At 37.7% G+C, this 13871-nt stretch overlaps 1 pseudogene; it reads right to left on the bottom strand.

The window, feature by feature from the left end:
- The window catches only part of LOC129405030 (uncharacterized), a 314505-nt pseudogene extending 301023 nt beyond the window's left edge, over positions 1-13482 (bottom strand).
- Between the last annotated feature and the right edge of the window lie 389 nt (positions 13483-13871).

A 13871-nucleotide genomic window follows, 5' to 3' on the forward strand; every position in this document is an offset into this window, starting at 1 on the left:
AAATCTACTTCTATATTTCTAGCAATGCCATTCTGTATAAGCACAGTAAGAGATCTATCACTCTGGCCACTTTTTGCTTCATTTTCTAATATTGAGTAGCACTGTAGCACTGTCATCCCACTGTTCATCAATTTGCTCGAGTGGGCACCAGTAACGTCTCCATTTTGAGACGGTTTACTGTATTTTGCATATCAAATATGTCATGGGTAGCTTGCCAGGCTCTGACAAGGTTGCTTGCCAGGCACTCCAAGAAGGGTGGAGGAATTGAACCCAGGTTGGCCACGTGCAAGGTAAATGCCCTACCCGCTGTGCTTTCACTCCAGTCCGTGATAATGAGAAATAAAGTTATTTGAAAACTAAAAACAAATGGGTTACTTTTTCACCCAAAACCTTATAGTTATATAGTGAAAAATGCATTGATTAAAATTTTAATTCATACATATAAAGATAACTTTACTTTAAAAGGTAAACTTTGGATCTAAAATCTTTTACAGCAAATTTACAATATAGTTATGATAACTGATATATTCAGCAATAAAAAATAGCAACAGGTACACACTGAATGTATGGAAGACGTTTGAAGAGTATGTAATTTCAACATAAGTGAATCTTTTTAAATTATAACAAAAATATATCCAGTAGTTTTAAAAATAAAATGAACTATTCTTCATATTATATTTAATCTTATCAAATTATCTAATTGCAGTGGATATAGTAATTTTTGTAAGTAATAAAATATCACCTGTATCACCTGTCATCCTGTTACTCATTGATTTGCTTGAGCAGGCGTCAGTAACATCTCCATTTATCCCTGTCATGTGCTAGTGTAACCCAATGACCTCTGTTTTTTCCAGGAACATGAAGAGCATCAAACTGTTTTAGCAGCCTCTCCTTACTCATCCTTCTCAAAGCTGCTGTATTGGGTGTCAGACTCTTTCAGGGTCAGGAGAATGAGGCCCATTATTGTTACTATTTTTGGCATATTGAATATGCTTTGGCTGCTAGATTGCCAAGCTCTGCTGTACAGGCGGGATACTCTCGGTAGCTTGCCTGGCTCTCCTGGAGGGACAAAAAATTCAGGAGATTCTAGGTCGCTTTCTTTTGGGAGCTTTGTTTTGTAGTCTGTGGATCTTGGCCATTGATGAGATGTGGCACCAGGTGCAATTTGTGGGTGTGACAGCCAAGCTACTGGAAAACAGGGGATCTGGGTTGAGGAAGCCCAGTCCTGATCCAAGCAGGCTTGGAGATCTCAGCCACAGGTCCTGTATACCTGAGTTCCTCTGCCTGTTCTGTCATGTGTGAGGCTCATCCAAGCATGTGGAGAGTGGCCTTGAGTGTAACTGTGGTTTGGTTCTGGATGTGTTCAGCTACCAGGGTTCTTCTTGGGGCAGGGAGGAAGGCTCAACCTGCCCCCTACCAAGGAGCCACAGTGAAAACAGCCTGGCACAGGGGCAGGAGCTTCTAATAAAATATATTTTATTTTATTCATTAGCATATTATTCCATATTGGCACTTTGAAATACTAACCAAAGGGGATAAAAATATCACCAAAAATGTCTACCATTTTTGATGCTTAAAAGCATTTCGATAGTCAGTCAACCTTTGTCTTCCTCTTTACTATTTTTTTTAATATAAAAAGAGTCACTTTTGAAAAGAGAAACAGAAAAGTAAAGGCAATTACTGTTCAAAAGTAATATTTTCTACATCTAATATAAAAATAACATTTATGAAATTTTAGAGTTGAATTTTCAGCTCTAAGAAACAATAGAATCTACGGTAATATCACTCAAAGTAATGCTAACAGTACTTTTGGACATGCAAGATAAGTTGATAAAAAGTCTATGAAGATATTGCTTAGAAATAAATATATATATATACATATATATATATATTTTATGTGTTTTTTACCCTACCTCCTAAAATTGGAAAAAAAAGTATTTTCTATTGCTTTTATTCTCTAGAACAAGTTACATACTTCAAGTAGATGGCCATTCTCATAAAGAGAAAAACTAAAAATTACCAAAAATATCAACAGAAATCCTAATATAAGTGTTTTTTAATTGGAATTTCAAATTCTATACCTTTATGCCAATTAACTAAATGCACCTTATTTAATATTATTCTTATATAAAATATATCAGCTTTTGTTAGTAACTTATAAAAGTTCAGAAAGCTATCATTGCTTTAACAAAAAATAAAGTAATCAACACACTAAAAAAGTCTCATCTACAGAACTATTAGTGATACACACAAAGGTAGAAATATTAGTATAGTTCTGTAGCCTTGAGGATCACTTCCATTGACTCTCAATTGCAAACATGTATGTTTCTGCATAATTTATTTTCAAATTAAATAAGCGTGCCAAAAGACTTAAACTGTGACGAATTTAGTTTATAAGAAGACATGACAACTTCTACTTATCTATGGAGTCACTTGATTTAGGAGGGACAATTGTTCCACTACCACTAATGTAGTCCTAAAAGATTTGTGCAATATAGTACAGCCTCCTTACCTTCAGAACTAGAAGGCAGTGCCCTACTCACAATGGTAAGTCTCAGACACAACCACAGTCATCACTGATTTGATACTTCACTCTTTCGTGTATCCTACACGAATCTCTTCTCTGATGAGACTCATCTTACTTCCACTCTCACTCATGTACACATACTAGCTGCTGGTAAGAGTTATATGAATTCTGAATTCCTGAACCTCTAATTTGTGTGTGTGTGTTCCTTTGTTGGATTGTTGACTGTTTATTTTGTTTGCAGGGCTTGCCACTGGCTCTACACTAAGGAATACTCCTAGTAGTGCTTGATGGACTGTTTGTGTGTCAGAGATCAAACCCAGGTCAACAGCATGCAAGAAAAACCCTCTACTTTCTGTACTGTCTGTGGTCCCATGCCTCTAGATTTTTAGTATATCTGATTCAGTGACAATTAATGCACAGAGATAATATATACTTACTTTAACTGGCTAGTATTTGGGAAAGAGCATAAATGATTTTTTTGTGTATGCCTATGGAGGCCTGGGAAAGAAATACACACACACACACACACACACACACACACCAAGCAGTTGTGTTAACAGGAAATTTTTAATTTTCATTGGAGAGGAGAAAGCAGTGCATGATAAGTCTTTTAAAAGAAAGTTATGAACACAATGCATTTTTCTCACACACTATTGTGCCAAAAACTATTAAACATGATTCTTGCCCATTGATGCAGAATGAAAATTAGGGGATGTTTAACCAGGTGTCTCCAAGGCTGACCACCATTGCTGTCAACCAAAATGTTCCAAACTGCTCCTCTCAGTGTATTTGCATAAATTATGTCTAAAACCATATGGGATTCTGTACTTGCCTTAATTAAAATTAATTGCCCCATGAATGATGAATGCTTAGTCTGAAATTTTCAAAGTCTACATATTACTGATATAGCAAACAACAGAACTCATCAACATTTTATGTTACTTACCACTCCCCATTTAAAAAGTAATTAGTTATTGCACCCATGGTTTGTAAGTAAATATAACTAGCAGCTCATATTAAATATTCACTGGAGAAATTTACCTGAATTATGGCACCTCTTGTAATTTAAATTTTTCTCGGTATCATAAATATGTAATGGATAACTCAAATGGATTCACTTTAATTTATCTGCCAAAAAAGAAATAAAAAATCTACATAATTCAATAATAGTCTTAATAATTAAATAAGAAATTAAATATCCATATCTCTTCAAAATATGCTCTCATAATTCTCTGATTTTAAACCATAAGTTGTGTGATAGAGCACTTGTTTTGCAAGTATAAGAGCCTGGGTTTAATACCTGCCACTCATACAGTTCTCAGGAACATGGATATGATTATGAGGGTTTTCTGTTGAATGAAATAAGTCAGAGACAGATGGAAAAATACTTCTGGTCTCAACCATCTTTTGTATTTGAAAGTTATGGAAGGTGCCAAATTATGATGAACCCTGAGCATTGGACTCTAAATATGAGTATAACAGGTTGGTGGGGAGACATTTGGGGGATAATAGGTGTAGCAGAAGTAGCAGAAGAACATAGATGGAGGTTTTAGGGAATGTTGCTCGTGTTAACGTGCTATAACAGAATTAAAACCATACCTGTTAATCATCCAGAAAGGGATGAGTGGAAAGTCATGAACATTTCAGTGGTGATGTGTACAGGAACTTTGTATATCACTATTATAGTTAAATATTATTGTAACCTTATTATCTAAGGTAAAAAAATAAAATAATATGAATATAATTGGACTGGAGTGATAGCACCTTGGGTAGGGTGTTTGCCTTCACGTGGCCAACTGGAGTTTGATTCCTCCATTCCTCTCGAAGAGCCTGGTAAGCTACCCATGGCATATTTGATTTGCCAAAAACAGTAACAACAAGTCTCACAACAGGGACATTACTGGTGCCCACTCGAGCAAATAGATGAACAAGGCATGACAGTGCTACAGTTCTATGAATCTAATCGTATTCCACCATATAACATTAGACAAATTTATATTCTGTGTTTTCTTTGTACAATCTTTTTCTAAGCTTATTTAAAGTCATTCTTTAAAGACTATGCTCTTAACATTAGTAAATTCCTCATTAAAAATTGTTCCCTAGGAAAGATACAAAGGCAATCAATTAGAAAGGGACAAAGACACTCCTCCAAAGTGACATGAAGAGTAAAGAGAAGTTTGATGATAGACTTTGAACTGCTTCAGTTTCCATTGAACATTAAGAAAACCAGAGCCTAAGAATGGAGTTACAGAGAATGATATCTAGCAAAATTCAGCAGAAAACAATGCCTTCAATCTTACAAGCAGCATCGAACTGAATTTTGTCAATACCTTGAGTGAACCTGGAAACATATATTCCAGTATATTTTACAGACAAAAGTTCAGATAAGTCAATAATTTGGCTGTCTCAAAGAGAACCTAAACTCTACCAGGAACTATACCAAGACTAGGCTTATTTATTCAGAGTAAAATTATAATGAATGGATATTATTTTAAAATATGAAACTGGTGCTAATTTTGTTATAGCAAAATCAGATTAAAATACATTTGTCATTGAAAACATACTGCAATGCGACCCAATTACATAAGTCACATAAGCCAGGCAACAAATATTTATAAGATATCAAAAGCTTGGAAGAAGAAGTATCAGTTTCCCCCTGGCTCAATGCTGTTCGTGGCAGCATTGTAGCCATTAACTCTACATTTTAAACATTTCTGGACTCTTTGATACTGAGATAATTTACACTTTCCCAATGACCCAGTGTTTCAATAAAACCTCACAAAATGAGCCATGCTTAACTAATTCTATACTAAATTTCATCCATGCTGGGGACTTTCTATCTCTTCTATTGTCAATCCAATAAAATTTCTATTTCTATCTCTGAATCTGAGTATCTCTTATTCAGTAGTTTTATTCTTGAAAATACTGACAAACTTAGAAACCACAGAGCAATGCAGAGTTTTGCAGTTACCATTCCTGCACCAAGTTCACTAAATTAAAATGCAATTCACAAAGCAGTATTATTGTTTCAGTTACTAGAGCATCTGCACTCTGGTCACTCTACCCTGTCACATTGCAATCGTCATGGGAATTTCCTTACTCTTCCTCTTTGACAAACTGTTATTGTTTCCCTGAATACCAGAGCTTCCTTGCTTTTCCTTTATCATTAAAGAGATTATCATTCAGTGGATTCTGGGAAGGTTAACTAGAACAAACCTTGACGTTGAAATTTTCTTGTAGAAAAATAGTTATGGAATGACAAATCATTAATTGAGAAGTTGGCACAAACAGAATTCACCCAAGAAATAAGTTCTCTTCATAAATTTGAATGGTAGAGGGGTTAGAGAGACAGCACAGCCGGTAGTGCGTTTGCCTTACAGGCAGTCAACCGGGGGTTCCATTCCCAGCATCCCATATGGTCCCACAGCACCACCAGGAGTAATTCCTTTATATGAAGCCAGGAGTAACCCCTGAGCATTGCTGGGTGTGACCCCCCACAAAAAAAATTGAATGGTAGAATCCAGCCTTGTTGAAAAACTCAATATCATCCTGATGCCAGTTCATATCTATATCTATCCTTAATAGCAAAAGCAGGATTAAGATACATTTGTCATTGAAAACATAATGCAATGTCATCCAATTACATAATACACATAAAACAAGTAACAAATATATATAACAAAGATATCACAAGTTTGGAAAAGGAAGTCACTCTCTCTCTATATATAATACATATCCTTACAGATTTATGTACCTTTAAATATATATATTTAAAATTTATATATTATCAATCTACATATTTAAAATTTTTTTTCACAAATAAGTTACCTTTTTACCCCTTAAGTTTGGAATTTTCTAAATTGTACCTTAAATACTTTTTATATTAGTGAGATCATTTTTTTGAATAGTACTTACAATATGAAATTTTATGTTTATTCAGTAAAAAAAGGTCAATGCATTTCTTATAATTTATTCCCTAATTTTGTCATTTCTTTTGTTAATTAGTAAGTTGAATAATTTAGCTTATATATATATATAAAACATTTTCTTTATAATATCTATATTTTTTGTTCTATTACCTTGGAAGTTTTTTTCAGTTTATTTATCAAGAAAATAAAAACCCTTCTTTGCCATTTAAAGTTCCAGCATCATATATTTTTTAATATCAGTATTTCAATATGATTATTTAATTACACTGAAATATAAAAAGGGAGACATAAATTTTGTAAGTTTAAGTACTAGATACATATCAGTGTATGCCAATTGTTTAATGACCTTAGATTTAAACTCAATTATAAAATTTTCTCAAGTAAAGATTTGTATTAAAGATATTTTTATTTAACAAATAATTTGGAAAATTAAGAGAACAGTGGGAATCCATAAAACCAGCTTCAGTGGCATAGTATGGCATTTCTTTATCTTTAAATATAATTATAGTTTAGGGAATATGGTTACAATATTTGTTTATAATATTAATATGCAAAGTTGCTGCATGCCATCAACACAAAAATACTCTTGGTCCTCCACTACTGATAGATTGTTGGTACACCATTTCTTCAGTGGTTAGAAACTTGTATTAATCACTGCTTCTGTATCTAGACATATTAAAGTTATCATAATTTTGCATAGAACCTGTCAAGCATTCATTTTTTATTTTTTTATACAATACTTATTTTTGGCATAATCAATGTCATTTTGTTGTTGTTAGAATGGTTCGGTGATCACATCTACATTCTGCTCTGGCAACCATTTTCACTGTTATTCTGAAATAACACTTTTGAGAAAAATACATTTTAGAAAGATAAGACTCAACTCTAATCACCTCTAATGCTTTGCATAGACATAAAATTAATAGTTATGCAGATAAGAAATAAACAACCTAGAATGCATAGTTATTTCCAAAAAAAAAGGACAGGAATAAAGTAAGAGAAAGTAAAAAAGGAAAGGAAGGAAGGAAGGAAGGAAGGAAGGAAGGAAGGAAGGAAGGAAGGAAGGAAGGAAGGAAGGAAGGAAGGAAGGAAGGAAGGAAGGAGGGAGGGAGGGAAGGAGGGAGGGAGGGAGGGAAGGAAGGAAGGAGGGAGGGAAGGAAGGAAGGAAGGAAGGAAGGAAGGAAGGAAGGAAGGAAGGAAGGAAGGAAGGAAGGAAGGAAGGAAGGAAGGAAGGGAGGGAGGGAGGGAGGGAGGGAGGGAGGGAGGGTATTGATTTTATGGCCCTATTAGTCTCTGAACACCAGTACTGCAGAGTTGAGGACCTCTGGTCTAAAGGAGTATCAGTAGTGTTCCAAAATGTAATAACTGAGAGGTATAGTACAAATCAATCTACCAATCATTGAATAATTGCTAAGTCCAGAGATGTAATTTCCCCCAAGACAATGAAGAAAATAATTCTTTTATTTGATAACTTCATTTAGCATTCAACACTTATGAAAGTCATTTCTCTTACACTTGGGAGACTTCTTTAAAAGGGCATTATGAAGTATATTATAGCAAAGAATTAAATGAGGAGAAATAAAGTAATCTTCTTTTACAGTTCTCCTTTAAATGTTTATCAAATGTCTGGTAATTCATGATTTAATATTGTGGTGACCCTCGCCCGCTCCTCTGAGCAGAGCCTCAACAGTTGATGACCTCCAGAACCCAGCCACAGCATGCTCAAGCCACTTTCCACATGTTCGGATGAGCCTCACCCATGGGGGAGCCGGCAAAAGGAACCCAGTTGTGTGGGACCCAGGGTCTAGATCTTCACGGCTGCTAGGATCAGGAATGGGCCTCTTCCAGCCAGATCCCCCATTTTCCAGCAGCTAGGCAGTCACACTCAGATACTGCCCCCAGTGCCATGTAATCCCATCAACGGCCAACATCCAGTGACTATAAAACCAAGTTCCAGCCATTGCAGCCACGCAACATATAAAAGCCTAGTTCGCCCTCTTAGAGAACCTGATAACTACGGAGAGTCTATTGTCCACTTGGGAGAGCCTGGCAAGCTCCCTTGGTGCATTCATATTCAAAATATAGTAACAGATATATACATACCTCTTTGAGAGCCCAGCAAGCTACCTAGAGTATCTTGCCCACATAGCAGAGCCTGGCAAGATACCTGTGGTGTATTCCATATGCCAAAAATAGTAACAATAGGTCTCATTCCCCTGACCCTGTAAGAGCCTCCAATCTTTGGGAAAGACGAGTAAAGAGAGGCTGCTAAAATCTCAGGGCTTTGGGGCCGGAGCGATAGCACAGCGGGTAGGGCGTTTGCCTTGCACGCGGCCGACCCGGGTTCGATCCCCGGCATCCCATATGGTCCCCCAAGCACCGCCAGGAGTAATTCCTGAGTGCAAAGCCAGGAGTAACCCCTGAGCATCGCTGGGTGTGACCCAAAAAAGCAAAAAAAAAAAAAAAAAAAAATCTCAGGGCTGAGTGTAATAGAGACGTTACTGGTGCCAACTCAAATAAATCGACGAACAATGGGATGACAATGATACAGTGTCAATGTACTGTCGAACAGTGTGGTGACAATGTACTGTCATCATTATTTTTAGAATGCACCATTACCTACATTTTTAGTCATTATGGGGGAGTCAATCCATTGCTCTTGAATAGATCTAATTTACTAAAGTATAATTTTCTATTAGCACTCTGGGAATTCGAAAGAGAAATGCACAAGTTTTTACATTATTCAGAAGACTCATGTTTTTGACTTATGCATTAATGCTACTTTTGGTGATGCCAGTTTATCCCTGTCTGAAATGTCTTATGCAAATGAACCAATTTGTAAATTGCTCTCCCTTTTCTGAAGAGAAGTCTGACATCATGATGTTAGGAAATGTCTTCAGGTTTAATCAAAGTGCAACTTTTCAATCCTGCACTTCTCAGTGTCTCCACATACACTACGTCTATCTTTTGTGGTATTAGTTGCTCCATTTCAGAATATCTAGCTTCTTGTTACTTTCAGTCATAAGGAGTTGAACTTGGTCATTGTGTGCACTATCAAATCTTTAACTACACATATATTTATTTTCCATATTTTACAGTTTTATTGCAATCGTTCTCTCATTATTATCTCCACGTTCTACAGGACCTTTTGGATTTCTTTGGATTGTTATTATATTACTGTCATTTTCTTGTTCTTCTGATGGAAAGCTAATCATTTTAATCAAACCAAGGTGAAGATTATGAACTGAGTTATGTTTTTACCCAATTCATAACTTGAAAACCTAGCCTCATTTTGATTTTATTTGTAGATAAGATATTTAAACAGTAGATAAATGCTAAATATTGCTACACCTATGGAGACCTAATTAAAAAGCAGGAGAAAAATAGAGAAGACATCAATATGAGGAGAAGAATTGGTATCTGAAAACAAAAGAAAAAGATATTATCAGAAACATCTGTGGACAAATTAATCTTGTAATTGGAGTCAATACAATTGTGAAAAAATACTCATGCAGTATAACACAAATGTGAAATTTTCTGTCAATCCTAGAACACCAAAACAATCAGTCATTAGATACCAATTTATAATTATTGGAAATGAAATATTTCAATAGCTGAAACAAACAGATCATTCTCATTTGTAATTAGAGACTGTAGAGATTTTTATGCCAATTAGTTTCTGATCTGGTATGAGATTCTAGACAATGCTTAAAGAAAGTATTTTTGCTAACATTCATCATTTCTTTATGCTTATTCATCAAGTCTGTGTCTTCCTAGAGGCTTTATTAAAAGGCTTTAACATTTCTTAAAGAATCTTTGAAAACGCATTTTTGAAACTTATAAGCTAACTTTCCATAGTTTGTCAGCAATAATCCCTTTCAATAATCCTGTCCATTCCAAAGGTAAAATAAAATTATAGGTTAGGTCTGATCTCCTGAAACTGTCAACCCCTAAGCTTACTCTCAGCAATGTAGTTTTTATCTTTCTTGTTTAATATTTTACGTCTTTTATTAGCCACTCAGAGTTATTTTATAACTTTATGCCACTTAGTATCATATAGAATACCAGGAACATAATTAGATCAAAAGCTAAAGATTCATTTATTTTTGTACTTCTGCAGATTTTCCTTCGATTTTAGCTACAACAGTATTTTATTAATTAAATCAGATTTTTTTTAAGAAAACATAGATCTTTGTACTCTCTTTAAAATTTTACACATCTTTTTGAGTAGTTCTTTAAGTCGATGAACATTAGACAGGGTGGCATCTTGAACTCTCTTGAAACTTCAATGAGTTTGGTCACTGTGTGGATATGGTCTATTGTAAAAAACTAAAGAACGCCGAGGGGGCGCCTGCACTCGTGGGCTCTCCGGGCGGCTCTGTCTCACCACCCGAGTTCGGTGCTCTGGAACCGCAGTGTGTGGACTGGATCGGGACGGCCGGTGGTCAAGGACAGGCGAAGGAAGAACGAGGACCAAGCTGGTTGCTGATTAGTTACCGTTTATTCAATCTTCAAAATTTCTCATCTCCCGCACTCCCAGCTCTGGCCTCTCTCTGGATCTACTGCTCAACCGCTGCTTCTCTCTGGCTTCTCCCTCTCCCCCTCCTTGTCTCTCCCACCTTGCCCTCTAGGCTACAACCAGCCAGGTAGCCAAATCAACATAAGAAAGCCCTTCCTGAGGGCAGGGCACTCCAAAGCCCTTCCTCACTCTTAAGGTTTTTTTCTTTTCCTTAGTCCAGGAACTTATTAACATCTCAATACTAGTTATTTTTGTATGGACATAGCAAGGGATACATTGAGGCTTGCAAGGCAGCTCTCCTGGCAACATCTTGCCACAGGCTCAGACTGCAGCACTCAGGCCAGATTAATCATTCCTCACCCTAGCAGGGTCCAAATCTAGTATCACTGTTTTGGATCATGACAGCATTTGTCCATGATCAAGCTCTTAACTTATAGTTAAGCATTAGGCACTTTGGCCAGGCCCATCTCGATGCCAGGGTAGCACACAACTCACCGCTTGCCCTGGGTCCTTCTTGTCCCACGTCGGGACCGTGCTTTGGGGATGCCAGGAAGTAAGGGCAGCTGAGGCTTAGGTCAAGAGAACAGATGCCCTGGAGGAAAATATCATGTACAGTCAAATGACTCCCAGGTTACAAAAGCATAGCATTTGTTAAGTCTTCCTGTGTCCATACAAAAAGGACTTGCTCTGAATAAACTATGCAAAGGACTCAAGCAGAAGAGAAAAACATTATTTACAAGTCAACAGAACACTAAGAAAGAAGCTACAAATAAACAAAGAGGAATAGGAGCACTGTAACGGGAGTAACCCAATAAACCTAAACTACTGAGGCTATGTTATCCTACAGTCTATCCTGCTGAATCCCCTTTGGAATCTGGCTTGTTCCCATGGTTGTCCTTCATCTAGTGTTCTGCCTATTCTATTAAGGATGACACGAGTGAACAACTTGTAGATGACAGACAACAGGCAGATTGGGTGATAGTTGCCGAAGCTGTGGATGTCTCCCTTCTTGTACAACAGAACGGCCCTACTGGTTTTCCACTGGGACGGAACCTTGCATTCAGACAGGTAGTGTGTGAAGAGTCGAGCCAGTGTATTGATGAGTACTGGTGGCAGATTCTTCAGGTGTTCAGGTCTGACCTTGTCCATACCAGGTGCTATTTGCATTTTTACCAATGAAATGGCGTGCCGGATTTCAGAAGGGAGAACCTTGGGAATGACATATCCATCCTGCGGAATTTGGTATGTGGGCAGGTGGACATGACTGTCAAAGAGATCCGAGTAGAAGTCATGAATAATCCTCTCCATTGACTTTCTGGAAGATGTGATAGATCCATTGGGACATCGGAGGGCAGTCGTCTTGGTCTTGTATTTGGTGAAGGACAGGCTAGCATTGTGAATACTTTACCCGGCTTCTGCCACATCGGCCAACACTGCTGCTCTTCTCTCTTTGAGGTCTTCCTTTATCGAATCTCTGCACAGCTTTGTGAACTCAGACATTAGCTTGTGGTTGCCTGAGGCTCGCACCAAACCACGTTGATGAATGAGCTCGAGAGTTTCCAAAGACAGGCGTCTGTTTGTGGCTTTCTCACTCTAGGCATTCTTCACACAGTCATGGAGGTGCTGAATAAGTTGATCGTATTCCTTGTCAATGTTGTCAAGGACGGCATCTTCCCATGTTGCTGCAATAGTGCCAAAGAGCTCCCAGTTGGAGGTCATTCTGGGAGCTGCCTTCTTAGACTTAAATTTTGCAGACTTTTCTCTTCACTCTGTGAAGTAGAATTTTGCAGGAAGAGACAGTGGTCCGATCCTATTTGGAATTTTGGGACAACATTGACATCGGTCAGGCAAAACCTTTGATTGGATATGATGTGGTCAATTTCATTGTGGAACTGTCCACTGGGAGACTCCCATGTCCAGCGTTTAGATTCAGCCTTCTGGAACTGTGAGTTACCATGGATGGTCTTGGTCGACATGATGAATTCAGACAGTCTCTCACCCTGATCGTTCCATTCTAGACCATGTGTCTCAATCTGGAGCTCTTCACGTGACCTTCTTGGACCTATCTTGGCATTAAAATCACCAACAATGATCTTGTAGAAGGTATGGTCTTCTTTATAGAACTTCTCCAGTTCCATGTAGAACCTCTCAATTTCTTCTTCATCGTAGTTGGAAGTTGGTGCGTAGAGGACAAAGATAGAAACTGCAGGCAGTTAGCCCCATCTACTCAAGCATAATCGTCCAATTCAGGTTGTTAGGCATTCAAATGAATTGATGCTCATGGCCAAGTTCCTGTTGACAAGGACACCAATGCCACCAATGCCTCTGTTGTCACATGTTCTGAGAAACAATTCTTCTCCAGTGTCAAAAATGGCTTGATGTGATTAATGTCTCCAAATTTCAGTTGGATCAATGATGTCATACTTGATCTTCTGCTATTGCACCATCAAGTCCTCGATGGGTGCTTCTGATGCCAGCGTAGGTGCATTGAAAGTACATACAATCATTTTAGCCTTTCTTCATTTTGGCAGTCTAGTTTGTCCCCGAGATTTTTTCAGCATCTCCTTGCTCATCTTTCTTAACACTGCCGTATTGGGGGCTCTTTTGGTGACAGGTGAATGAGGCCAATTGTTGTTACTGTTGTTGGCATATCGGATATGTCACGGGTAGCTTGCTAGGCTCTGCGGTGTGGGCAGGATACTCTTGCAGCTTGCCGGGCTCTACGAGAGGGACGAAGACTTTTTGGGTGGCCTCCAATCGCCCTTAGAGTTGTTACCTTGATTCACACCAAATTTAAACCTATCAAATATCGTGTGGGAATAATGGGTATTAAGTGTCTTATGGTATGCCCAGAGAGTGGCCTGGAGCATGGCGGTGGCTGGGTAGTGGATGCAGT

This window comes from Sorex araneus, chromosome 5 (assembly GCF_027595985.1).
Source record: "Sorex araneus isolate mSorAra2 chromosome 5, mSorAra2.pri, whole genome shotgun sequence".
NCBI lineage: Eukaryota > Metazoa > Chordata > Mammalia > Eulipotyphla > Soricidae > Sorex > Sorex araneus.